Source organism: Acinonyx jubatus, chromosome C2, assembly GCF_027475565.1.
Source record: "Acinonyx jubatus isolate Ajub_Pintada_27869175 chromosome C2, VMU_Ajub_asm_v1.0, whole genome shotgun sequence".
Lineage (NCBI taxonomy): Eukaryota > Metazoa > Chordata > Mammalia > Carnivora > Felidae > Acinonyx > Acinonyx jubatus.
The window spans coordinates 11484688-11512147 of NC_069384.1; the positions used below are offsets into that span (position 1 = coordinate 11484688).

The 27460-nt window shown below is 41.0% G+C and overlaps 1 protein-coding gene, 1 long non-coding RNA gene and 1 other non-coding gene across 13 annotated transcripts in view; 2 read left to right on the forward strand and 1 right to left on the reverse strand.

The window, feature by feature from the left end:
• Positions 1-27395, forward strand: part of LOC106966450 (uncharacterized) — a 54953-nt gene extending 27558 nt beyond the window's left edge. Inside the window, exons 4-7 of one of the 4 annotated variants that reach the window (XR_008297554.1) lie at positions 7433-7591; positions 20199-20383; positions 21194-21331; positions 27223-27395. This is a non-coding gene — a long non-coding RNA (uncharacterized LOC106966450). The remainder of the gene's footprint in view (positions 1-7432; positions 7592-20198; positions 20384-21193; positions 21332-27222) is intronic. The other 3 variants (XR_008297556.1, XR_008297555.1, XR_001428783.3) reach the window with 3 other exon arrangements.
• ITSN1 (intersectin 1) overlaps positions 1-27460 on the reverse strand; it is a 217817-nt gene that overhangs the window by 183907 nt on the left and 6450 nt on the right. The gene's annotated exons all lie outside the window — the stretch shown is intronic.
• Positions 12058-12130, forward strand: TRNAR-CCU (transfer RNA arginine (anticodon CCU)). The gene has a single exon. It is a non-coding gene; the product is annotated as a tRNA-Arg (tRNA).

Sequence of the window (27460 nt, forward strand, 5' to 3'; positions counted from 1 at the left end):
AGGAGTTTAATAGCAAGAGTTTAATAGGTTAACCACGTCATCTATATGGTAACTTTCACAGCTCTGATCACAGCTCTTTATAAATGGACACAAAAGGTACCCTTTAGTAACAGACAAGGAATTCAATCTGTGCATTACAGGAGACAAACCAGTTCTCAGATCTATACTGAGACAAGTATTTCATGCATTCACCTCAGCAGGGTGGATTTCCTGCACAGTGAAGGGCCAAATGGCTCAAGATTCAGTCACCTTTCCAGAGCTCAGAGGGAAGATGATTAATGCTTCAAAAGAACAAGGAATGGTGAACTTGTTCAATGACTTGCTTACAAAAAATCAGTTGCCAACTAAAAATGCTTCAACCTCGGATAAAGCAGGCACTCGAACACATAGGTTCAAGTAGGGGTGAAGTTCTTGAATGACTCACTTTAAACTTCTCTCTAGTGTATCAGTCATAAAAAGATGATAGGACTATAATCAATTTATTATCAAGTTGACTTTCAGAACATTCAAAAGACTGCAAACTCCAAGATATAAACAAGTGATCTCTGAGCAAACACAAAATGGAAAGAAGAAAAAAAAAAAAAAAAAATAGGAAATGAGCTTGATTCTCCAGGAGCTGATTATCTAGTCTGATAATCACCTTGGTCCCTTATTTTTCAGACCTACACCTTTTATTTTATTCTTTAAACTTTAAGTTTATTTCTTTATTGTGAGAGTCCGGGAGGGGCAGAGAGAGAGAGAATGAATCCCAAGCAGGTTCCACGCTGTCAGCATGAAACCCCACATGGGGCTTAATCCCAGAACTGTGACATCATGACTTGAGGTGAAACCAAAAGTTGGACGATTAACCCACTGAGCCACCCAGGCACTCCTGGCCTATACCTTTCATTACTGCTCCGCCCACTGCTTGTTTTGTTTTGTTTCCTCTTCTCTCCAAAAGTCTGCGCAGGTCAACATGCTGCACTCAGGGACATGTAGCCACTCTCTCACTCAACCCTGAGACATATATGAAATTCCCTTCCTTGATAAAAACTTCAAAAAATGGTGCCAACAAAAATATCCCACAGGACCCAAAGCAACAAGAAATGTCCAGAGGAATGAAATCTACCACTTTCCTTTGAAATAAATTAACTGTAGAAATCATTATGTTGTATACCTGAAACTAGTATAATATTATGTCAATTATATGTCAATCTTTAAAAATTAACTGTTAAGTGATTTTTTAAACTAAAAGATACCTGCTTTAGAAACAATAAAATGCAAAAGAATATTATATCTATCAAACAACAGGCTGCTGTGGAGAGTAGGCCAACTTAGCCAGAATGTACCTAAAATAAAAGAGATTAAAGTATGAGTGAAGATCTATCAAAAAACACAAAAAGCAAGGAAGAGTCACTAAATTAATAAAGCACAATTTCAAGGAAAAAGCTGTATGTGATAAAAAAAAGAAATTTTATTTTCATAAGATTCATAACCCACAATGAAAACAACAGTTGTAAAACTGCATGCTCCCAATAACATGAAAACACATAAAGCAAAAACAAAAGGCAATCTCTTTGTATTTACTGGTTAAAATGTAGAAAGTAATAAAACTTAAAATACAACTAAGACAAATTCCTAATTCACACAGTAGCCAAAAACTAAAATACATAAAACTGTCACAAGACAAGTGTCACAAAAACCAACTCATTTAAGGGAGCAGCAACCTGGTACAAACAGAATACCAATGCAGTGAGGAGTTAAAAAGGAAGCACAGAAGTCATAAACTAGAGGGGCGCCTGGGTGGCTCAGTCTGTTAAGCATCTGACTCTTGAATTCAGCTCAGGTAGATCTCACAGTTCATGAGTTCAGGTTCTGTGTCAGGCTCCATGTTGGGCTCCGTGCTGACAGCTTGGAGCCTGCTTGGGGTCCTCTCTCTCCCTCTCTCTCTGCCCCTCCTCCACTCATGTTCTCTCTCTCTCCCTCTCTCTCTCTCTCTCTCTCTCTCTCTCAAAATAAATAAACCTAAAAAAAAAAAGTCATAAAATAGAGTGTTTACAACTTAATGGGGAAAAAGAAAACACAAATACTACACATACACATACAAATTAAGGGGAATATACATTTATACAAATAACACACCTAGAACACAAATATTTACACAATAAAGCTATATACATGCTTTGGCTTGGGATTCAGGAGGCACTCATTAAAAAGGGTAAACATAAGAGGATACAATCTCATAATCTTCTTAATTATAGGATAAATACCATCTATGGTATGCAATTCGGTATGTAAAGAAAAAGTACTCTTGGGTAAGAAATGTTTAAAATCATTATGCTGTTCTCATGCTTACCCCTTCAGGTTAAAAAGTCAGGAATGACATACCAGTACATTTAGGAAGTAAATGGAATACTCTGGCAAATGTCAAATTAAAATCTTTTCTTTCTCATATATCCTTAAATTCCTATCTCCTAAGGAAATTATCTTCAAACTTCTGTTAAGCAAGAAAACTTTCTGTACACAAAACCTCATATAAACTTGAAATACAAAAGCTGAGCTGCTCTGGCTAAGTGTGGGTAGGGGCCACAGGATGGGAGCAGCGCCACAAATGGTTACACAGTACCCACCACCAGTACCATGAGCCAGGCATGGGGCTAAGGGAATTGAGAAGGGAACAAAACAGAGTCCATGCTCTTAGGGAGCTTATATTCCAGAATGAGGAGATAGCTAATAAATAAGTCAACAAATAAATATGATCATTTCACATACAGAGAACCACTCCAAAGAAACTGAGGTAGGGTAACAAGGTAAGTGATGACCGGAGGTGGTGTCTGGGGTTTCTTCGTGAGCCTGGGTAATCAAGGAAAGACTCTCTAAGAAGACACTGGGGTATTTTCTGGGTAGTTCTAGAGAAGGTTTGACCAATGCAAAGATCCAAAGAAAGAAAAGCTGCTGCTCAAGGAATAGAAAGAGGCCAGGTGAGCTTGTATAAAGTAAACGAGGACAGTGTAGAAAGAGGAAACTGGAGAGGCAAGAGAGGCCAGACCACAACGATGTCTTAAAAGTGAGGTTTGGATTTGAAGTGTGGGAAGTCTTTGAAAGGTTTTAAGCAGGAGAATAACATGACCTGATTTATGCTGTAGAAACTACTGTGTGGAATAGATTCCAGCTAAACAGGAATCAAGAAAATCAGCAAGGAGGGCTTGGCAGACACTCAGGTGAGACAGTGGTGGTCAGAACTAATGTTTTAACAGTGGAAATGATGAGGGCTGGTCAGATTCAGGATATATTTGGACAGAAAGCCTACAGAACCCAAGAATGGATTAGATTCAAGGTGGGCAGGAGAGAGGGAACAAGGATAGCTATGACACTTTCCTGCTGCACACTTGGGTGGGAAATGGCACCATTTACTAAGATGAGAAGGTCTCAGGTATGCAGATTAGGGTAAGGATAGCATTAAGAATTCTGTTTTGAAGAGCCAATCTGGCTCAGTCAGTAGAGCATGCAACTATTTGATCTCAGGGTTGTAGGTTTGAGCCCCATGTTGGATGCAGAGATGACTTAAAATCTTTAGGGGCGCCTGGGTGGGTTAGTCGGTTAAGTGTTGAATTCTTGATTTCAGCTCAGGTCATGATCTCGTGGTTTATGACGCTGAGCCCCACATCAGCCTCTGTCCGTGCTGACAGTGCACAGCCTGCTTGGGATTCTCTCTCGCCTTCTCTCTCTGCAACCCTCCCCTGCTTTATCAAAATAAATAAACTTTAAAAAAAAATCTTAAAAAAAAAAAAAAGAATTCTGTTTTGACCATGTTAATTTTAAACAGCCTATTATTAGCTACCCAAGAAGATCTGCCTAGCAGGTGCCCCGCTGACCATATAAGTCTGTAGTTCTTGGGAGAAGTTGGAACTACAAATGCCCACATACTTGCCCAGCTCTTCCCTGCTCTCCTACTTCTATATTCCCATGTCAAATCCTTTAAAGCCTTCTCAGAATCCCCAGTGGTTTTCAAAGCAGTGTGAAAACAATGCTTATTGGGGCACCTGAGGGGCTCAGTCGATTAAGTGTCTGACTCTTGATTTCAGCTCAGGTCATGATCTCAACAGTTCATGGGATCGAGCCCCATATAGGGCTCTGCAAGAAGCCTGCTTGGGATTCTCTCTCTCTCCCTCTGCCCCTCCCCTGCTTGTGCTCTCATGTACGCGTGTATTCTCTCTCTTAAAATAAACATTAAAAAAATAAAAACTTAATGCTTATCTCCAACTTTCTATCTAAGTTTGCCTGTTTTCATAGTGTGATCAGAATAATTAAATATTAAGAAAACATATCACCTAACAGTTAAAATGAAAAAAAATGTAAATCACACTTGTTCACACTAGAATAAATTACATATGGTTTAAAGATTTCAGTGAAAAAACGAAACTACGAAAGTGTGCTAAGAGAAAATAAGGGTTAACATTTTATCAAATCGTGGAGAGAATTTTCTAGTTTAACATCACGGGGGAAAAAAATCCTTAAAAATGGAAAATCATGATGGACTGGGCGGGGCGGGGGAGGTAACTAAACACTTCTATAAAAGAACCATACTACAAGTTTTCAAAGCAAATAAAAAATTGGTCATAAATATCTGAAGCATTTGACATTAGGAATTAAAATCCCTAAGTAAGGAGCTCACATAGATTAATAAAAAATATTAACTCCAGAAGAAAATGTGACAAGGACAAGAGCAGAAATTCAAAAGAGAAGAAATATAAACGAGCAATTAACATATGAAAAAAAGTGCTAAGCTTCTTATCCTCAAAAGAACAGAATGAAAACAAGGAGATACTGTATTTCACCTATCAAACTGGCAAACATTAAAACGGCTATGATGTAGACTTGGAGCCCGGGCAGTAATTACTAAGCCCTTTCTGAAGACAATTTGGTAAATTATATCAGGAGCCTTAGATTTTATACGCTCTTTGACCTGCCAATTGCACTTCAGGGACTCCATCCTAAGGGTGAAGGGTTTCAGGGGCTGTTTGAAAAGATTTAGGTATAAATTATGTTTATCAGATTAGGATATTCTGTACCTAAAAAGGTTGCTTCAGAATCACATCTAATGAATGACACGAAAAGAAGGGCACCTGGGTGGCTCAGTCAGCTGGGCATCTGACTTCAGCTCAGGTCGTGATCTCGCAGCTTGTGGGTTCGAGCCCCATGCCGGCCTCTGTGCTGACAGCTCAGAGCCTGGAGCCTGCTTCGAATTCTGTGTCTCCCTCTCTCTCTCTCTGCCCCTCCCCCGCGCTCGCTCTCTCTCTCTCTCTCACTCAAAAAAATAAACATTAAAAAAATTAATGACACGAAAAGATATTGCAGAAAAAATTTAAGTAGTAAAACCATATGGTCGGGTTAATATTTAACAATAGGTATCTTCATAGGAAGATCTCTAATGATAAAATTTCAGGAAGCTAAAAGCAGTGTGTCTGTCTGGAAGGATTAAGTGTTCTTTATGATCTTTTTTCTTTCATTATAATGAGCATATATTGTTGGATAATTAAAACTTCATTTGAGGGGACAAAATCAAAAGAGAATATGCATAAAAGATCTTGTGCATAAAAGACTTACTGAATGGAAATTATAAAAAAAAATAACAAGACATCTTCAAATGACAAAATTATAATGAGGAATTTTCTCTTCTCTTCTAGAATAGAAAATTTTCTGTATTTATATACTTTCCCTTGTGAACATGCATTTCATTACTTACTTTTTAAAAGGTAAAATAAACTTTTAAAAATTGTTATTCCCAACCCTCTTGTGCTATCTTGATTTTAACCATACCAACTATCACACAGTATTTTCAAGGATTTATGCCCATGTTTGCCTTCTTTTCCTGTTCCAAAACTAGTTTTTCTTTATTATTCTAATATCTTCGGGGAGCACAAAGGGACTTTCCTGAAACACACTGGGCTCCATCATCTCCCTCCATATTGTCACCTTAGGTGACTTCAATAACACTTTAGCCCAGTGGTTGCCAGGGTCTGGTCCCTGACCTGCTCTACTGAGATATAGAATGAGCTGGTTAGAATGCAAATTCTTGGGCCCTGCTCTGACATGGTGAATAAGAAACCAGGTGGGCACCAACCTGACTTTTTATCAAGTCTTTCAGGTGATTCTGATGCATGCGAAAGGCTAAGAACCACTATTTCAGCCTCTATGCTTTGGGCCTTTCTGAATCCAGAAACTCTCCTAAAAACAGTCCAATCATTTTTCAGATTAAATTTTTCAGAATTCCAATAGTAACAAAATTAAAACATTCAAGGGGACTGAACAGTTAAATCTCCTATCTTAACAGCTGCAAATAAAATTTTGAAAGAAAAAAAGATCCACAATGAAAGAAAAGCATACCTGTGAAGATGTCTTAAAGGGACCAATGAGTCCTAAAGACATGGTTTCAAGCCGACAGCCTCTGAGGTAAACACAACTGGCTTCAGGGACACGCTAAATGCAAGCTCATTTAATTACACGTGTCAATGGTAGGCCTGCACAATCAATTAGCCAGAATACTGAGTAATAATAATGTTCAAGCCATAGCTAGATTAATGCAACAATCAGGTGTGCCTAAAACTTCAGAAACATCTTTATCCTGAACTAATGAATGACCCCATTTGGGGCAAGATTTATTGAGATTTGACATGATAATTAATATAGTCGTTTACCTGTGATGGGGGTATAAGCATGATAGAAAGAAAACAAGGTTTATTCACGGTCAGACAGAGTAACAAATTTTTGCCACATGCATTTGTTCGATGGATTGATGAATCAAGTACTGAGCTAGTGCTAGAGACCAAAAAAAAAAAGGTATGTAAGACGTCCACCCTGCCCTCCAGAAGCCTGCATTCCACTTGTATCAGCAAGGGGCCAGACAGGGATCTCCCTCTATCCTGGGGCAGGAACTTTATTTTATTCATTCATTCATTCATTTAAATGTTTATTTTTGAGAGACAGAGTGCAACCAGGGTAGGGGCAGAGAGAAAGGGAGACATAGAATCTGAAGCAGGCTCCAGGCTCTGAGCTGTCAGCACAGAGCCCGATGCAGGGCTCCACCCCATAGACTGTGAGATCATGACCTGAGCCAAAGTCAGAGCTTAACTGATTGAGCCACCCAGGCACCCCTAGGGCGGGAACTTTAAAACATGCATTATCTCTAATACTTGTTAGAGACAAGAAAACTGGGTGGAGTTTGAGAGGTAAGTCACTTACTTGTTCAATGCCACCTAACTCCGTACAAATCCAGGCTTTGCTCTGATCCCTCCACCCTTGTCCCAATGTGAACACCACTTTTACTCTTAAAAGGAGACATGAGTATGCATTATTTGCACCTTACATGAGATTGTGCTAATTTTACAATCAAATCAATAATAAAAATGTTATGATTTTATTTCTTTTTATAAAATACTTATCTATTTTTGAGAGAGAGCACAAGCGGAGGAGGGGCAGAAAGAGAGAGGAATAGAGGATCCGAAGCAGGCTCAGTGCTGACAACAGGGAGCCCAACGTGGGGCTCAAACTCGTGAATCCTGAGATCATGACCTGAGCTGAAGTCAGAGGCTTAACCGAATGAGCCACCCAGGTACCCCTGCACCTTACATGAGATTACGCTAATTTTACGATCAATTCAAGAATAAAAATGATGTTATGATTTTCAAACAGGCATATGAATTAGGTAAAATCAGGTAGCATCAAGCCAAGTAAAAAAAAAAAATAATTTATAAATGATCTCATTTTCTTTAATATTTATTTATTTTTGAGAGAGGAGAGAGAGAGAGAGAGAGAGAGAACACGATCAGGGGAGCAGAGGGAGGGGGAGAGAGAGAGAGAGGGAGTCACAGAATCCGAAGCAGGCTCCAGGCTCTGCGCTGTCAGCACAGAACTCAATGCGGGGCTTGAACCCACAAACCGTGAGATCATGACCTGAGCGGAAGTTGGACGCTTAACCAACTGAGCTACCCAGGTGTCCCTAAATGGTCCCATTTTTTGAATGGGAAAAATTATCTATAGAAGAATCAAAAAAAGGCAACACAAATATGGAACAAAATATTAATATTGGTTATACTGGGTGGTGGGATTACAGGCACTTGTCCTTCCTTTGTTATGTTCTTTTATAATGTAATTTATTTTTAAAATGATCATCCCCCATTAAAGAAAAATTTTTTTAAACCCAGTCAAGATTCCATTAATCAGTGGTTCTCAATGGGTGTGTGCAATTCCACAATGGATATTGGAAAACCTAGTATTTTTGGTTGTCACATTCACTGGGAGGCACCACTGGCATTTAACAGGCTGCTCAGAACAGTCTCATACGAGGAATTATCCCATGTAACTTCCAAATGTCTCTGGACATTCACATAGGGGAGAAAATCCATTTATAATTATCTGAGCCTAAAACCAAATTCCATCTTACAGATAACCACACAAGACTGTGCAAGGTTCTACTATACATTCAATTTGCTGGGAGTATAATTCAAGAGAACACTGTTTTGAGTTTTGTCAAAAGTTGTTCACAGTTCCAGCAAAGTCGTGTAATTAACTGTGATGCCTTTCTCCAAACTTGTAATAGGTTTGTTTTAAATGAATTAATGAACAAAAAGTTTAAAAATGAGTAATTTCTCAGCTTTAATGTTATTATAATAAATATTAATAAACAGAACCTACATAAACAAAAGCTACTTGGGGCTCCTCAGTTGAATGAAGGGCTCCTAATATGAGAAAGCTTGAAAACTGGGGCTTCAGTGGAAAAAGATATGAAAAGAGGGCAAAACTGGCTGGAGAGAGACCAGGTCCAAGGTTGGTGCAGGAGTGGAGTGAGGGATCTTTGAGAACTAAGCCAGATCAATAGTCCATAATTACAAGGGGGTTAAGGAATTCAGGATGAGGTATAAGCTTCTGACTCGGGCAGCTGAGTAAATATGAAGCCACTCAGACTGTAATACCAGAAACATGTTATTTTGTGTAATTAAAAAAAAATTGAAAAGTACAAAATAAATCCACAAACATGAATGCTTAAATGAAAATACTGGCACAAACAGCCCTTTTTCATGCAGGTATATAATAAAAGCTGAATGTACTTCTTCTCTCCCTGCTTTTGACATACACAAATGAACCAGAATGTTGGGACAGTAGTCATGAACACAACTGGATCGCGCCCCGTGGCCACCAATGACGGAAAGGAGCCGTGAGAGGGAACACCTGCTCTCCTTCCTCCCAGTGCCCGGGCCCCTGCAGTCAGCATCTTTAGGATTCTGCACAGAATTATTTTTAAAGATTCAGCTTCAAAAACCTTTTAAATCAGAGGTGTTCCAAGAAGCAGCAAGGAGGGGCCACCTGCAAGCATTTCTGCTGGACTCCAGCATAGGCTCTGGCTCCCTCTACTCCGTTGGGAGGCTCCGGGCCTGCCACCTGTACAGCCGAGCTCCCCGCCGCCCGCCCCCCCCACCCCCCCGAGGAGTTCAGGACAGAGTAACGGATACGGCCACAGAGCAAAGAAAATCTTTCAAGGGAAGTACAACTGGAAAGAGAAAGTACTGTAACGCCTAATTTTAACACTAATGGAGCCTCCCCTTCACACTAACTGCGGGGAATATCCTCAGACCCCATCCCTGCTTCCTACTTCACGCCAGTATGGCTCTTGGTGCTAGAAAGGGATCTGTGGCAGTAAGACTGACAAGCGGAAGCAAAACAGGAGGTAGGAGAGCACATCCTCTACTCCTAAGGCAGGTTCTGGTTGACATTCCCCCCTTCTAGCTCAAGGCCAGAGGCCTGGCTTACTTCTCCGAGCAAAGCACCCAGCCTAGGGGCGCCTGGGTGACTCAGCTGAACGTCGTCTGACTTCAGCTCAGGTCATGATCTCGCAGTCTGTGAGTTCAAGCCCTGCATTGGGCTCAGTGCTGACAGCTCAAAGCCTGGAGCCTGCTTCGGATTCTGTGTCTTCTTCTCTCTCTGCTCCTACCCCACTCATGTGCTCTCTCTCTCTCTCTCTCTCTCTCTCTCAAAAATAAACATTAAAAAAAAAAAAAAAAAAAAGCACCCAGCCTAGCTCCAAAGAGGATGAGCCTGGAGGGGCTCACACCAAGGCCAAGTTACCCTCTTACCGAAGTACCTTGATTATTTGAATTCCAAAGACCCCCATCGGTACCACATTTGTGCTTATTTAGTTCTGAGTTACTTTCCTAAAAGGGTATCTTTGAACACCCTCCCCATTTCAATTTTCTCATTTCTAGTTTTTAGTAAAAACCGTCAGAAAAGTTCAAATGGAATAAGTGCTTGCCTCAAAGACAGAGACTAGGAGAAAACTGTGAAAATCTATCTTGTTCCAAAGATAGAAAAGAGGAGATATCTCTTAGAGGCCATAAGCAGAGCCAATCTCTAAGAAAAGAAACATCCAATTAAAAGTCTGGACCAGAAGCACCCTGGGCATGAGTCTGGCCCTCACAGCTCCCGTCTCTCCTCCAACTACCTCCAGCTCTTTGCTGGTGCCCTTGGCTTACGCACCAGGCCCAAGACGCCTCCCAATTCCACCACCACTGCCATGCAGTACAACTGACCCATGAACTGGGTTCAACCACATGGGTCCACTTATATGCAGATTTTTTCCCGTACCGTATAGACTATAAATGTATTTTCTCCTCTTTGTGATTCTCCCAGTAGCATTTTCTTTCCTCTCTCTTACTTTAAGAATACAGTGTATAATACACATAGCACACAAAGTGTGTGTCACTAGTCTGTTTACGTTATCAGTAAGGCTTCCAGTCAACAGTAGGCTATTTCCAGTTAAGTTTTGGGGGAGTGAAAAAGTATATCTGGATTTTTGACCGTCTAAGGGTTAGCACCCCTAACCCCCTCGTTGTTCATGAGTCAACTGTACAACAAAGAGCTTGAAGTATGAGCCCTCTGAATGGGAACTTCCTATATATACTCCCAGAGAGCTAGTATTTATACAGCACGCATAGGCAGAGATAGCAAATGGCACAGTGGTTCACAGCACAGACTCCAGTCAGACTGCATGGGCCCTAATACCAGATCTGCCACTTTCTGGGTGTGGGATCATGGGCAAGTTAACTAACCATTATAACAGTACCTATTCTGCAGAGTTGTTGGGAGGAGCAGACGAATCATTACATGGGAAAACACACAGTAAGCGTTCAGTAAACATTAGTTGTTATTATACTTCAAATGCATCACAGATTACAAAAGTCTGGGGGAACTGAATATGGTAAAATTAATCACCGTATCTGGTATCACTCCTATTGTAAAAGTTGTTCAAATTCACAACCATAAACTTTCTCAGTAACTGAGATCCTTTTCCTAAACTAGAGACTTACAGTGTCTCAAAAAGAACACCTTGGTTCCGAATCTAATCATCTCTGAGGAATAAAGACATAAAACAACCACAAAAAATCATTTGGCTGACAATTTATTCTCCCTGTATTTCCAAAACTGCATAACACATGCACTGCATACATAATTTTTTATTATTAGCATATAACATGTTCACTAAGACATTGGTTCTCTACATTTCTGGCTTCAGGACTCTTTTATACTCTTTAAAAATTGAGGATCCCAAAGAATTTACCTTAGAAACTTATAAGAAACAGACATATACAAGCACATAAACCATTAGCCATCAAAGAGATGATGTCCTCAAACATCATACAGCCACTAGAAAACCAGGCTGTGCACCTACAGAGAATGAGAATAAAAAGAAGAAATAACCACTATCATTATAAAAATAATCTGAACTTGCAGACTGTTTTATATTGTCTCAATGAGTCCCCAGAGGCTCCAGACCACACTCTGAGAACCTCTGCACTAAGGAAAGAATGAGTATCAAAATTCTCATGGCTTTCATCTTCTACCTTTTCTAGATCTACATAAGAAAAATTACGATACATTTCATTGAACTATATATGAACTGCAAATGATCCTATCCTAAAATTACAGAAAAATAGTTTAAGAAAATATTTTGACAAAATTGCCACTATGGTAGACTAAATGTTATGTCTAATTTCTTTCCATTTTAAAAATTGTGAACACAGGGGTGCCTGGCTGGCTCAGTGGGGACAGCATGTGACTCCTCATCTCAGGGTCATGAGTTCAAGCCCCATGTTGGGCACTGACCTTACTTAAAATAAGTAAATACATGAATAAATAAATAAATAAATAGTGAACGCATATAACAAAAATTACCATTTTAACCACTATGAAATGTATAATTCAATGACATTTAATATATTCACAGCATTGTGCAACCATAACCAACAATGAATTCCAGAATATTATCATCATCCCAAAAGAAAATGAATGAGGATCTGTCAGTTTTTGTCTCAACATCTGTTTTCAATCCTTTGGGATATATACCTAGGGATATAATTGCTACGGCCATATGATAACTCTGTATCTCTATATTTAGCTTATTAAGAAACTACAAAACTGTTCTGTTACAGCAGTGCCATTTTACATTCCTACCACTAACGTATAAGGCTTCCAGTTTCTCCACGTTCTTGCCAACACTTGTCATTTTCCTTTTTTTTTTTCTTTTATGATAGCCATCCTAATGGGTGTGAAATGGCATCTCAGTTTTGATTTCTATTTCTCTAACAACTAAAAGCGTTGTTTGCTATTTGTAGATCTTCTTTGGAGAAATGCCTATTCATGTCTTTTGCCCATTTTAAAAACTGGGTTCTTTTTGTTGTTGGATTGTTAAAAATTCTTACGTCTAATTATGTTTTACCAGTACATGAAAGCACTTTAAACCAACCACGGATCTGATCCTCCTCTCTCTACCAAGCTTAAAACCAATACCAACCTTCCACATGACAAAAAGAACTGAGAAATTAAAAATGGTCACAGAATCAACTGGCAAACAGACTATATAACACCTTCATTTTTGTTTTAAATTACAAATCCAGGATTGGATCACAGATGATAACAAAATAAAGATGGTGATGATAATAGTCATTTCTCATAATAAGCACTTACTATTTAGTGAAGCACTGTGCTAGATGCTTTAACATCCTCACAACAACCATACAAGGTAAGAACTATAATCAACCCCATTATACAGATGAGGAAACAGAGGTATAGCAAAGTGAAATAGCTAGCTTATGGTTATGCAGTCAACAGCTGAGCAGTTTTGCTTCAAAATTTGTGCTTTTAATCCCTTTGCTGTACAATCATGAAATAACAATAAATCTTGCACAGTTACATAACTCAGGACTTAAAATGTTAGTAGCTACATTTTGATATGTTACTTTCAAGTTCCAGCTCTCCACTGTCTGTACAAATCTTTTTTTTTTTTTTTTTTAACAGAGACACAGAGAAAGAGAGCGAGCACACACGAGCATGGGGGAGAGGGGCAGAGAAGGAGAGAATCTTAAGCAAGCTCCACACTCAGCGCAAAGCCTGACTGGGGCTCCATCCCATGACCCTGGGGGATCATGACCTGAGCTGAAATCAAGAGTCAGATGCTCAATCGACTGAGCCACCCAGGTACCCCTAGAACTTGCCTCTTAATCAGATTTAGGGGGGCACCTGGGTGGCTCAGTCGGTTGAGTGGCTGACTCTTGATTTCGGCTCACTTCATGATCTCACGGTGAGTAGGTTCCTCCCCTGTTCGAGTGTGTTCTCTCTCCATCTCTCTCAAAAAAAATAAAACTTAAAAAAAAAAAATCAGGTTTAAAAATGTCACAAAGAAGTAAACCCAAAACCAGATGGGTGAATGCCATTTTATCATTCCAATTTAGATCTTTTCTAACATTTTTGAATCTGACAAAAGACTATTTAGGATACTGTGACTCAACTGTCTATTTCCAAGGGTGTCTAGATCACATCTTGACAGCAATTATAAGAGGTTACAGTTACCAGCAAAGCCAGGGCCTAAAGGCCCTTCTAATTCAAATTTCCAATATAATTATATACCAGTTAGTGGTTTTGTAAACTAAATCTCAAACTTGAGAAGAAATCTAAAAGGTAACGTATTTCATAACAAAACCAATATAAGCACAATGCCAAAGTTTATAGATTTCATTTTCTGAGGAATAATTACACGCATGACTGCCTAATGAATCCAGCATTGCTATACCTGTCTAGAGTTTATGGGCCCTCAGAATGTGAAAGAACTTTAGGTTGTATTTAAAAAATCCTTTACAGACAATTCCTGCTCCTTTTAGAATTGAAAGGTAGACTAAAGCCCTGAAATCATGATAAATGCTCATTTATACCAAATTTCATTTCATAATGTTGTAATACTCCTATCTACTTTTGTGGTAATTCAAGAATTTTTTATTTAAGTTCAGCTACCCAATGTGTCCTTTGGAATGTTTTCATTATGACAAATGATAGCAAATTGAGGTTGTTTTCTCATCTGTAACATAAGGGTATTTACCATCTATCTCACAGCTTTACAGAAAACCAGTTTTAGACAGGACATAGGGAAAGCTTCTTGCCAAACACACGAGACATGACAGGTACTCAGTAAACATTCCTGTGTATGTGTGAAGTCATGGGTGTGAGTCAGATAATACCAGAAGCCATTCTAAAGCAAATTCTATAAAAGCTAAGAGCAACTCTGATTACTTACCTACAGGTCACTTATCTGATGAACTCAACTGCATATAACCCAAAATCTAGATGATACCAGGAGAGTCTCCTGATTAGGAAAACAGATACCATTTGTATACTTATAAAGGAAAATTAGTTTATTCCTTGGGCCAGACCTAAGTATAATCTTACATCTGACACAGCAGAAGGCTCTGCTGGAGGCTCTCTCTCTATATATATCCTACCACCTATTTGCTGACATGTTTCATTTAATTAGAGGTATGAAGGTTCAACATGCAATACACTAACATGAATACATTTAAGTCCACAAGAGGAATGTAAACTGCTTTCCTCTTGGGGCATCTGGGTGGCTCAGTCGCTTAAGCATCTGACTCCTGATTTCGGCTTGGGTCATGATCTCACGGTTCATGAGACGGAACCCCATATAGGGCTCTGTGCTGGCAATGTGAAGCCTGCTTGGGATTCTCTCTCTCTCCCTTTCTCTCTGCCCCTCCCTGGCTTGCTCTGTTAAAAAATAAACATAAAAAAATTTTTTTTTAAGTTTTTAAGAAATAATAAAAAAATAAACTGGGCAAAAAGGTTTAAATTTTATAAGGTAGGAATTCTCAAGGTGGTTCCTGGGTCTCTGGAGTTCCCAAGACCATTTCAAAGGGTCCAAAAGGCCAAAACTATGACCATAATGGTACCCGGACATTATTTTCATTGTGTTTATATTTGCAGTGACACAAAAACAAGGCTGGGTAAACTGCTGCCACCTTAGCAGTGGCACCAAACTGTACTGGTGGTTATGTATTCCTCACTGCCACACACACGTTAAATAAAATCAGGGGGCGCCTGGGTGGCTCAGTCATTTAAGCATCCAACTTTGGTTCAGGTCATGATTTCACTCACGGTTCATGAGTTCAAGCCCCATATCGGGCTCTGCGCTGACCTGTGGAGCCTGCTTGGAGTTCTCGCTCCCTCTCTCTCTGCCCCTCCCCCCAACGCGTGTTGTCTATCTCAGAAAAAAAATCAGTTTTGCTTCAGAAGGTCCTTGATAAGTCATTAGGAATGATAACTATTAAATCTCAACCCTTGAATAAATGTGTTTATTATTTGTATGACTAAAAGGGAAGTAATCAGGGGCGCCTGGGTGGCTCAGTCGATTGAGCATCCAACTTTGGCTCAGGTCATGATCTCACAGTCTGTGAGTTCGAGCCCCATATTGGGCTCTGTGCTGGTGGCTCAGAGCCTGGAGCCTGCTTCGGATTCTGTGTCTCCCTCTCTCTCTGCCCCTTCCCTGCTCATGCTCTGTCTCTGTCTCAAAAATAAATAAAAACATTAAGAAAAAAAATAAAATAAAAAATAAATAAAAATAAAAATAAAAAGGGAAGTAATCATAAAGCATCCCTATGGCACACAGACTATGACCGATGTCTTAAGAAAACACAGTTGTGCAAATGAGTTGCAAGCTGAATTAGGCACTTTTTTCATGGAACACAATTCTTACTTGGCAAAACAACAGAAAAACTATGTTTACTCAGACTTAAGTATTTGGCAGGTGGTTTCTCAAAAATGAAATGAGCCTATTGCTTCAAGAAAAACGGATAGTAACTTGGCTAATGATAAAAGTTAAGCTTTTGAGCAAAAATTTTGAATTTGGAAAACTAGTATCTGTCATTTTGAGTTAGACTTCTTAACATTGAGAAATTTTTCCAATAAGATGGGTGGTGATACTAACAAATGGGATGTTAAAGTAGTATTATTCAATGAAACATATCAACATTTGCAAGATCTACATAAATCAGTGAATTAATATTTTCCGAATGACCAACACATGATCTTACAAAATCACAAAGGTGTAAAATGTCATCCAAACAGCAGGATGGACTATAGATGTTTTTGTAACGGAGTATGAAAAGTTCACTAACATAATTTCAGATTCCGCATTGCCACTAACCTTAAGAAACTAGCAGTGTCAAATTTTGGTATGGTATCAAAGAATAACCACAATTTTCTGAAAATGCCATCAAAAGGCTCCTGGCTTTTCCAACTACATATCTGTGTAAGGCCAGATTTCTTTCAACTACTTCAACCAAAACAACATTTCGCAACCAACTGACTGCAGGAGCAGATATGAAAAGCCAGCTGTCTTCTATTAAGCCAGACTTTAAAAGAGGTTTGCAAAAATGTAAAACGATGCTCTCTTCTCATTAAATTATTTTTTTCTTTTGTAAAACAGTTTTCATAAAAAATCTGTTATTTATGTAAGCACGCGGTGGGTTTATTACAGGTATTTTCAATACACTAATAAAATACTTTGTACATTTCTCAATTTTTATTTCTAACCTGGCAAACAGTGATACATTTAAAAACACAACCCACATAAAGCTCCGTGAGGTCCCCAATAACTAGAAGCCCGACCAGTCAGTAACAGCCAAGTGGTAACATGAAAAATGATGAAATCGGGGCTAAGACAACAGCGATGGACACAGAGAGAAAGAGATGAAACCAAAAGATGTTCCAGGGGCAGAAGAATTGACAGAATGTAGCAACCAACTTCAGAATCAGAGAGAAAAGGTCCAGGCTGCCAGCTTGCATGGATACACTGCAACCATCTGTCCACCTATCTGGTTTATAGACAGGTACTGAGTCTATTCCATACAGAAAGATTGAGATGCTCCACAGCCAGGTGATCAGTTCTAACAACAGCTCTCTGATTTCAACTGAGTGTCCTAAAATTCGATTCTGACTCTATCTACCTGGAATTAGTACAGATCCCACAGGTAAAGGGCTCAGTCCCGTTTCAGACACCAGTCACAAGTCTTAAGTAGCCCCTAAAGTACCAGCACTTCTGCAGGAAGACTACAAATTTGGGGGTTCCCACAACTGCCACCCTCCCCCAGGTTCAGTAATTTGTTAGAACTACTCACCAATCTTAGGAAAGCACTATACCTGATGAGGGAGTATGGAGCTAGCTGAGGGCAAAATACAGACTAACAGCACTGCCCCCTCCCTCCAGGGTGGAATATGTGTGATATTCCTCAGACATCCCTGGCTCCCCAAGAACAAAGGGAAGGCGTTTAAGTGCTTGCCATGGTGATGTGGGGAAACTAAGGCAAATGAAAAATTAAATTCCCTTACTGCCTATAGCCCACTGACAAGTCCTTGACAAGGGCAGAGTGACCGCCCTCTAGGAGCTCAGCAGCCTAGATGATGACACTTTGCTAGGGGGCAAAAGAGAATCTTAGCTTAACATTATCCCAACCTCAAGGATCTGAGGATCCTGTAAGTCTACTTCCCTTATCTCAATTACCCCAAGATATATGCTGGCGCTCATACTCCACAAGCTTATGCCCCACCCCCCGATATGTATCTGAAGGGTCTCATGACTGAGGTTTTATTAAACGGTAATAAATGGTGTTTCCCTAGCAACAGCTAGCCCCTCAAGGTGCTGGAAACCTTGTTTCCAAACTACCTTAGAGACTTACTCTATCCCTGACCCGCTCCCATCCTGAGAATATATAATGAGCTACCCATCAGGACCCCAGTGCAGCTCTTCCTGTCGTCCATGGGTTCTGTCCCGTGCTTTAATAAAATCACCTTTTTGCACCAAAGACGTCTTCAAGAATTCTTTCTTGGCCGTCAGCTCTGGACCACCCCACCATCACCCCAAAACTTCATCACACTTATGATTAGTTTTATTATGAAGGATACAACTCTGGGACAACTAAATGGAAGAGACTCAGGGCAAAGTATGGCGGAGGGGAGTTGAAGAGCATCCATGCCCTCTCCTCCTCCTCTGTGGAATATTGTGCCTACCCATCTACATGTCCAAATGTTCACCAAACCTCACCATCCTGGCATATTTATAAGGGGCTTTATGAGACATGACTAATTAAATCACTGCCCACGTGATTAAACTCAATTTCCAGTCCCTCTCCCTTGTTGGGGGGTAAGGGGCTAAAAGTCACCTCATTAGCATAAACTCAGGTAAAATCTAAAGAGGCTAATTTTGAGTAACAAAGACACTCCCACCACTCAGGAAATTCCAAAGATTTCCAGAGCTCTGTGTCTGGAACCAGGGAGAAAGACCAACTACACTTTTTTTTTATTATACCACAGAGCATTTGACATGGTTATTGATGTTTAGTAGGTACTCAATAAATAATTGCTGTAGGCAAAGGGTTAGAACTCAGGAGGCAGAACTCCAGGTATACACAGATAACAGGATTTATTCATGGTGGCTAAAACTCCAACAGGGGAGATGACTGTCCTGGAAGACAGTGGAGGGTCAAAAGAGGGTAGATGTAACAGCTCTAGAGACAGCAACATACAAGGTAAAGAGCCCTCAAAAGAGACTAAGTCCTAGATGTAAGGGAGAAGAAAAACACAGAGTATAAGGCAGAGAAAGCCAAAGTAGAACAGTGTTTTTCAAGAAGAAATGGGCCGAGGGGCGCCTGGCTGGCTCAGTCTGAAGAGCACGGGACTCTTGATCTCTGGTTTGGGAGTTCAAGCCTTACACTGGATGTAGAGATTAAATAAAATTAAGAAGAAAAAAAAAAGACGAAGAAGAAGAAGAAATGTGTCGAAAGTCACAGAAAGGTCAAGAAACAAATGGACGGAAATCTGTGTATGGGAATCAACAATGGAGGGGCAGAGGCAGAACCCCGCTACAAGTAACAGGAGCAAAGAGACCCAGCATAAAACTACTCCTCCAAGAGACAGAGGGAGTACAGCACCAATGGGAAGAAGCGGAGCAGGAGGTGATGGAAGGGGCGGAGGAGCCAGAGGAATGCACACAAGTCAGAGAACAAGCCTAATTCAGATCAGAGCTTCTGGATTGACACCAAGCCTTTTTTACATGCCTATGAGGCCCCGCACCGGCTGGTCTCACCTCCTCCCCCAGTGTCCTAATAGCAGCTACACTGGTCTCACCTCCTCCCCCAGTTCCCTAATAGCAGCCACCGTGGCCTTCCTCTCAAATGTGCGGTGCTCCTTCATGGTACAGGCCCTGCTCACATGTGGGTTCCTCAGCCTGGGAAACAACTTCCTTCCCTTCCCTGATTGACTCCTGTGCATAGCTCACACCTCAAGTGCATGCCCCATCTTCCCCGGACTCTAAAACTAGATTAGGTCCTCCTGAACGCTTTCATCATGGCACATACAACAGCTGGAAATCAGCTATCTACGTGGGGTGGGGTTTTTTTTCTGTATTTCTGTCTGTCCCAGTAAAATATAAATAGATAGAGGACAGGGAGCTGTCACTACTGGGGTAGTCCAGGCTCCTACCCCAGCACCTGGCACACGACAGTCAAGCGGGATCTAGCTGTGGCAAGGCTGAAGGGAGCAAGCATGAGAGAATGGCGCAAAGTCTCAGAGGAAACAGGAAAGAACAGCATCTAGAACCCGGGGGGAGGGAAGGAGACACCCACCTCTTCCTTCTCCCTCTTATCGCAAGAAGTAGAGAGCAAGTGTGAGTAAGACAGATTTACAAAAGCTACTTGGGAAGTGGGCGGCAGGCCCAAACAGGAGGCAGCATTACTGCTGAAAGTGAAGGTTCAGATGCCTCCCAGGAAGCTTGAGGAAAAGGGCAAATGTGGTGAGGAATGGAGAGAAAGCTGAGAAAGAATACTTTGCAGGTTGCAGCTAAGTGGAGAAGGAAGTCCACGAGTTCCTACGCTTCTCTTCAGCTGACTTTTGCCAGCACGAACACAGGAAACGGGACACAGCTGCATCAGTCTAGCAATGCAGGTCTGCAGGATAGGGATGATGCAAGGACCACTGGGCCAGGACACAGCTGAAATGCCACGCTCTGAGTTCCCAGGTGCGTACAGAAGGTCACAAAACTAAGAGGAAAGGAACTTGAGATAAAGAGAAGGACCCCAGGAACTACAGTTTCTGGATGCAAGTATTGTAATCAGAGCATGTGAAATAAATCACGCTATAGCATTTTAAAAATACGAGCAACATATTTTTCAAGGTATCATAAGCTCTTGCCACCTACTGTAATCAGTCTCTTAGAACAAGAAATCTCAAAAATAGGCCCATCCCGTTCTGAAACAGGTCAAGTTGCTATCTTTCCTGAAGTCTAATAAAAAAAATTTTAAAAGCAGATGGGTGAAGAAAGGATACCCCTTTCTAGCTCCAACTTTTCCATTATATATTTTTCCAGTAGTTCCAGATGAGCATAAGTTAAAAAGCCTCCAAGTATGAGCCCAGAGAGAATGCCAACACACCTTAGGCACTGAAAAACTCTGAGAAAATCTGCAATTACAGAAGTAGCCAAGGGGCACCTGAGTGACTCAGTTGGTTAAGCATCCAACTCTTGATTCAGACTCAAGTCATGATCTCATTCATGGTTAGTGAGATTAGTCAAGTTAGTTAGTTAGCGTCGGGTTCTGGGCTGACAGCACAGAGCCTGCTTGGGATTCTCATTCCCTCTCTCTCTCAAGAAAAATAAACAAACTTAAAAAAAAAAAGGGAAGGGGGACTGTCATTTAAGAAAAAAAGGGGTTACCACCAGTCCCCTTCCATATGATCATCATTTATGATGAAAGGGTTGGGCATGTGTTTTCCTGCCCAACACTCTTCTTCCCCCAGTTGATCCCATTTTCCCTCCTTCGGTTAATTCCAGGGGTTTAGGTACCAGTCTCAACAACTGATGGACCCAAAAGCCCAGGACAGCCAATGAGAGCTCCACATTCACTTGGCCATGAGGACTGCTTCGGGCATGTGATCAAGCCAGGCCAATCAGAACCTTTGGACTTGACAGGTGTGTGAGTCAATAGATTTTCTTTTTTTCTCAAGACAGTTTGTGCTTCTTCCACGTGCAAATAAAAAAGATCAGCAAATACAGTTATAAATAAGGAAAACTGTAGCACTGGATTTTGTCTTCCTTCTCTACTACAACCCTTTTCTTCCCTTTCTATCACTTTTCTTTTTTCCCTTCCCACCCAACTTCTTAGAATAGTGAACTACTTAAACTTGGCACTGAGTTTTTATGACATCACCATGAGACAGAAAGCTAATCTATGATAAGCCTAGTCCCAGGTAAATCAAGCTGTGATTCATTTTCTTGGTATTTAGATATTAAAGTCAAGAGTCTTGTTTCAGTGGTTTGACCAGAACACACCTGAACAGGTATCAAACTCACCCCCTACATGAACACACAACAATACTTTCCATTGTGAATATCTCTAGTATCATTTTTTGCATGAGGCCAAAATGCTATCTGTATGTGAAGGGAAATAACACCACTGAAATTCTAGGACATTTGGAAGTACATTCCAAATCTCTTCCTTCCTGTTGTCCCTCTGCTAAAGATCTGAACTGGTTTTTCTTGTGTGCTTTTTTTTTTTTAATTTTTTTTTTTTTAATGTTTATTTATTTTGAGGGAGAGAGAGACACAGTGCGAGCAAGGGAGGGGCAGAGGGAGAGGGAGACACAGAACCTGAACTGGGCTCCCAGCTATCAGCACAGAGCCTGACGCAGGGTTCGAACTCACAAACTGAGAGATTATGACTTGAGCCGAATTCGATGCTTAACCGACTGAGCCACCCACGTGCCCCTGAACTGGTTTGAAAAGAGGTGAGAAGTGGCATCCACATTTGCAAAATGACCTTTCCAATAAAATCATGATTACCTGAATTAAATTGTGTACTTCTGTGTTTCCTGCAATCTTTAATTTCCCATATTATTGTTACATGGTTAAAAAATAATGAAAAATTCACAACTTTCTCAGAAGAAACATAAGAGACAAGGTAGTATTATAAAATGAATACAGTGCTGAGAAAGAGAAGGATCCTTGATGACATGAACAGTAACCCACCTCATCTGGCTTAGGCTTCTGCAAAAGGAGAAAGAAGGGGGGATATTGAGAGTATAGGAGTATTTCACAGAACTCAGAAAACAGGAATGCAGCCAACCCCAGAAAGCAATGAAGAAAAGGTTTAAAGCTATCAGACTCAGGCAGCGTTCTTCTCTCTTTCTGCGTCTCTCCAGATACGTGCTTTATTCTCTCCATCTACAAACCACCATTCTCTCTCCCCAGACAACAGAACATAACTGCCTTTGACTCCCAAGTGTTTTAACCTTGTGGCCTTGAGCATGTGAAGCTCAAACGCCTCTCTTTTGGGGCCATTTGCAAATTTCCAAGAAAGGAACACTGGTTGGGCTAGCCTGGGTCAGGTTCCCAGACCTCATTCAATCCTCTCCACCATCTGTGGGGACGAAGAAGTTGGTAGGAAGCGGATGTTTGGTTAAAGGACAGATAAGGGATTCGTGTTGGGTCAGACACTACAGAAACTCCCACCACAGAGTCCCAGTACTTAGTTTTTTCATCACCAAAATAAGGTGCATTTTAGACTTTTGCTAGGAGTCTAGAGTTTAAAAGAGCTTGAGAGAATTAAATTGAATTTAAGAGATTAGAACTTGGGGAGTTCACCTCAGTAATACAAGCTAAAAATAAATTACACATTCTAGAAGTAAAAATTGTCTTTATAAATATCGGTCTATGTGAAAAACCCAAGAGAAATGAAAAATTTAAGACCCGTAAGATCTTAAAGATCTGAGATTCTGTCTTGGGTCAAGGCTGGACATCTAGAGCAATGCCGGGACACAGGGCACATGGCCCATGTTCACCGAACAAACTCAGAACTTTCCAACTACTGTACTTTCAAATGGGTCACAGGTGTGCTCAGGTTTGGGGGATAATGCCTGCCATTAGGCCCAATTAGCAGGACTAATGTGGTACTGACTGTATATGATGTTATGTTGATAAATGTTGAGAAATATGGAATGACCAAAACACCCCTGGAGCACAGAGTTCTAGCAAGGTGGCTGGTTATCAAGGAAATCTGTAGAAGAGCCAATACGCATTCGATAAATGTTCACACTCACTCGTAGTAGTAGGAAAATGCAAGTTAAATAAAACTTACATTTTTAAAAAATGGTTTTACCCAATCGTGGTGAGGGAACACAAAATAGGTCCACACTGCCAGGGGAACACACTGGAGGGTAGTAGCAGCAAGCTGCTGAGGCCTGGAATATATTCCAATATATTAAGTGAAAAACGGGCTACACAACTGTATGTACGGAGATTATAAACTTGTAAGGCGACAATGACTGAAGTCAGCCCTTAGTAGGTCTGCTTTGCTTGAACCCCAGTGTGTTTATAAAAATTGTGGCCCACATAAAAATTGGGAGATTTCAGGGGCGCCTGGGTGGCGCAGTCGGTTGAGCGTCCGACTTCAGCCAGGTCACGATCTCGCGGTCTGGGAGTTCGAGCCCCGCGTCAGGCTCTGGGCTGATGGCTCAGAGCCTGGAGCCTGTTTCTGATTCTGTCTCCCTCTCTCTCTGCCCCTCCCCCGTTCATGCTCTGTCTCTCTCTGTCCCAAAAATAAATAAACGTTGAAAAAAAAAAATTGGGAGATTTCATATTAAAGCCGTACTTCTGGATTTCCAGCCTCTTTTGAAGAACTAGAAGGTACAGTAACAGCAACATGCATCCTCCCAGGGCCACGAATGAGGAGTCTGACAGACCCTGGGTTGCCCCATCCCTGGACCCTCTTCAGTGCCCTGATCCCTAACACGCTGTCATGCCTCCCAGACTGAGAAGCTCACACACCGAACTTCCTGAGAAATTTGAGCAGGTTGACCCCTCACAGCGTATGAATAGTCATCGCTGGATAGTGAGAAAAGGCCCACTTTTGTTTTTCTTTTTCTTTTCAAAAGTTTTCTTCAATACACATGTACTGCTTTTGGAGTGAAGAAAAAAAAAGTTATTTTTTAAAATACCGAATCACAACTGCAATATTACTTCATCTAATGAGACCAAAACAACTAAAGATAACAGATAATGACTGTGGTTTAAAACTAATTGAACTAAGGAAGTAATGTAAGGTTACAATTACTGCAGTATTTCCCTCCCTTTGATACTAATTAAAACACCCGCTTGGACAGACAAAAGCAGCGGTTTACAAATGAGACCTTCCTCAAAGCGAAGAGCTATAGACACTCAAGCCGTAAAACACCTATTTTAAGGATTCAGTTCCCTATATTTGAAGTTTCTTTCACCAAAAAATGTAAACAGAAAATCTCTACCAGAAATCTATATTTAGGGGTGCCTGGGTGGCTCAGTTGGTTGAGTGTCTGACTTCAGCTCAGGTCATGGTCATGCAGTTCATGAGTTTGAGCTCTGCATCAGGCTCTGTGCTGACAGCTCTGAGCTTCGGGCCTGCTCCAGATTCTGTGTCTCCCTCTCCCTCTCTGCCCCTCCCCTGCTTGCGCATGCGCTTGCGCTCTTGTGTGTGTGTGTGTGTGTGTGTGTGTGTGTGTGTGTGTGCGCGCGCGCGCGCGCGGGCTCTCTCTCTCTCTCAGAAATAAACGTTAAAAAAAAGAAATCTGTATTTATAATACCAATTAACTTAATGCTTAAAAAGTTAAATTATTCCTGATCTTTACTTTACATTGTTTTATTTGATCTGATCAATGATGGCAGCAGTTTACCGAGAACGCTAAAAAGTTTATGCAAATCACCATGCTTCTCACCCTATCCAGAGTATCTTCACCCTAAAGAAAAACCACAAGGCTAGGTAGAATGTCAACATTCACAGATGATGGAAGGTAGAGTCAATTCAACATTTGTCTTGCTCTCCTGCAAGGCATTCCCCACATGACATCCAGAGTGATCCTTTTAATTTTTTTTTTTAACATTTATTTCCAAGAGACAGAGAGAGACAGAGCATGAGTGGGGGAGGGGCAGAGAGAGAGAGAGAGAGAGAGAGAGAGAGAGAGAGAGAGAGAGACACAGAATCCGAAGCAGGCTCCAGGCTCGAGCTGTCAGCACACAGCCCAACGCGGGGCTCGAACCCACGAACTGTGAGATCATGACCTGAGCCGAGGTCGTATGCCCAACCGACTGAGCCATCCAAGTGCCCCCAGAGTGATCCTTTTAAACAAAAGCAAAGCATGGGACTCCCCTGCTTAAAACTTACATTAGTTTCCTACTTCCACTGATTGAATAAAATCCAAACCAGCCGTCCCCTTTCTTCCTCACCTGTCTCTCCTGTGCTCACCGCACTTGGGTGACTCTGGCCTCCAGACAATCAGGTCCTCAAACACTAATCTATTCAGCATGCTGACAACCAACTGCTTAGTGCTCATGCACTGTTCTAGGTCCTGGGGATAAAGCAGAAAACAACACAGACAAAACTCCCTGCCTTCCTGAAGCTTACATCCTAGTAACCTCTCTAACACGTTCTGTTCCTCCTCAATTTCTGTAATCATTTAAAGAATTTTAAGACAATTACAATGACTATATTTGAAGGTATGTGAAAATACTGCCTATTATAAGTTTATTATCATTTTCTTACTTTAATAGTAACTATCATAAGCAAAGGAGACAGGAGAAAAAAAAAGGGGGATCTTTACTCACAGAAACTTGATATACCAGGAATGGCACTGATTTGTCAATTTTTGAAAATTTGTCTCATACTAGCTCTACGGCTTTTATATGTCAGTGACCAAAAGGTAATATCTCAATTGTGCCCGAATACAGCAGTGGGGTCTAAACAATTCCAGAAACTGAAAGATTACTTGTTTTCAAAATCTATTATCTTAAGTTTGCAGCAGAAATTGATTTTTATAAAACACCAAATCCACAACGAACAGACTTTTATCATAGATAACGCACAGGAACGGTGTTCAGGAAGGTGTTGTGTGTTTATACAACGGCTTATGATACAAAACAGGGCCCTTGTCAGAACAACGTAACTGCTCGGGAAATTTGCCTGGGAGAAAAGTAATGAGCCCTCCACACACACACACACACACACACACACACAGAAAAAACAAGGGGATCCACTGGCATCTTGTTTCCTATGCTTTTATCACAAGAGCCAGGGTCCTCCTGAAGTAGGTTGGTCGGAGCATGGCACTAAAAGCCAGGTGGCTGCATTCACTTCCATGAGCTGTATCCATGTCTTGCAAATCCATGCCACCGCTCACCAGGACACTTGCAGACCAAGGATGACCAAAACCATCACAGACAGAGAAACAAGGCAAAACACGCATTAAAGCAAGAGGATCAAAAGCACTGCCCTCCGGTATGAAGGAGAGGGCGTTTCATTTTAACCACCAAGGATTAAAAAACAAAACAAAACAAAACTGACCAACTGCTATGACCTTGTTATTTTCACAGTCCTATTCAGCTGAATCCCAAACTCCATCACATCCCTCAGTACACACTCCTCGTGGAGTGAAATGTACCTGAGCACCGTTCCCGCACAACCTTGGTGGAACCCCACACTACACAATAGTGAGAATGGGTGTCAGTGACCAACTTGACACTGAGCCCGTGGCAGTCCTACCTCAGCACAGGCAAACTCAGGCCAAGAGACCTAAAGCCAGAGCGATTTCACCAATGCTCTCTCTGGGCCAATAAGCTAGTAAGATAAGCTGCCAATTATTAATTCTACTAGGAAAAGGTCAAAAGAGCACTGATGAATTTAAGTAGTTTAACCTGTTTCAAATTCACCTTGTTAGAAGGCTACAAACCTTAGCAACAAAATGTTAATGATATTCTACCATCATGTTTATGAGGGGTTTTTGTTTTTGTTTTTGTTTTTAACGATCTCCCAATGGATCCGTGACATCCCTCCACAGTGAGGCCTTCACATTCCTGAAGTGAACTTCCAACAGGCTGCTTCAAATCTCCAAACTGGCCAACATCGAAATGTTTGGACAGATGCTCTGCTGTCTCCCTGATCGTACACCTGGATGCAATCATGTTTCCAAGGCAAGGCCACATTACAAGTGAACTGCTTTTTCAAATTTCACTAGTCTCCTCTGTGATTCTACTCCAGCTTTCCACGCAGGGGCACTTTAGGAAAACCACTACAGA